General features: G+C 33.9%; 1 non-coding gene across 1 annotated transcript; it reads left to right on the forward strand.

The window, feature by feature from the left end:
• Window positions 1-388: 388 nt before the first annotated feature.
• LOC150107923 (5S ribosomal RNA) lies at window positions 389-507 on the forward strand. The gene has a single exon (XR_016548152.1). It is a non-coding gene; the product is annotated as a 5S ribosomal RNA (ribosomal RNA).
• Window positions 508-1,339: the final 832 nt, after the last annotated feature.

Consider the following 1,339-nt stretch of genomic DNA (forward strand, 5'->3'; position numbering starts at 1 on the left):
TATATAAAAAATTAAAAAAAAAAAAGTAATACATTTGTCTGCATGCATATGCATCAGATTTTTATTTTCTTAACATTTTTAAAATCCTAAAATTTCTGTTTCTTTATTCTCTGAAAGAATTGGAGTGTTTCTCTTCCTCGCATAGTTGCCTGACAGTAACCTACACAGCGAAATCCATGTAGTAGTCATCCTGAAATTGCGCATGAATGAAAACAATTTGTATTTAGATACTTCTTGGTAGTAATGTTATAAAACCGTTCTTAAAATCTGGTGAATGATGTTTATTTTATCTAAATTTCATATTTGTTTATATAAAAATTAACGTGTCCACATTGATCATAATGGGAATCAGTGTTTATATACCGTTTTAACATGCGTTGTTAAAAGTGCCAGCGGCCATACTAGGCTGAATACACCGGTTCTCGTCCGATCACCGAAGTTAAGCAGCGTTGGGCCCGGTCAGTACTTGGGAGGGTGACCACCTGGGAACACCGGGTGCTGCTGGCGTTACATTTGCTTTCATGTTTCTTTTTTATATTATATATATAACACCGCATTAACTGTGAAAATAATTTTTTTTCACGTTAAATCATATTACACACATAACAGAATTAGAAACCTTTACATGGATTGTATTAAGATTATTGTACAAGTACATCACATAAACTCATATTTATTTAACATTTAACAGACTCGTTTGAAGTATGCTTCAATAAATCTTATCTGTCCTCACCAGAGGCGTAGCTAGAGGAGGGGGGCGATCCTCCCCGGGCGACATTTTGAACTTTTGCAGTTAATTCTAAAATACAGTCTCGAGAACTCAGTTCCAACTATGGTACTACTACAGCGAATTTTCCTCACAATTGCTGTAACTGTTGTTAGTTGTGAGAGGAGTTTTTCTAAATAAAACTGATTAAGAATTACCTACATTACTATGAAATAGAAGTCTATTTCCATTAAGTCTTCGCCAATGTCATCGACGATTTTGCTAACAGAAAAGCAAGAAACATAACATTTTAGAATGTTGGAATTAAAGTTTTACTTCAAAAATAAGCATAGTGTAGTGACTTTTTGTAGTATTTTTGGTGCGTATTGAGAGGGGCGGCAAACTCAGGGATCGCCCCGGGCGACAAAAGCTCTAGCTACACCACTGGAGTGACAACAATAGTTCAGACGAAAGTAATACGAACGGTGACATTAACGAGACGAGCGATAGTTCCGAGAGTGAATATGAACTGAATATTGCTAATACAAATGATTGTAACAATAAATAAAAATTATTGTAAATAATTTTTATTTATTGTTTTTCAATATGTAACAATATCTTTATATAATAAAA

The sequence above is a fragment of the Typopeltis vanoorti genome, chromosome 3 (genome assembly GCF_054136105.1).
Source record: "Typopeltis vanoorti isolate ZY-2024b chromosome 3, IOZ_Tvanoo_1.0, whole genome shotgun sequence".
NCBI lineage: Eukaryota > Metazoa > Arthropoda > Arachnida > Uropygi > Thelyphonidae > Typopeltis > Typopeltis vanoorti.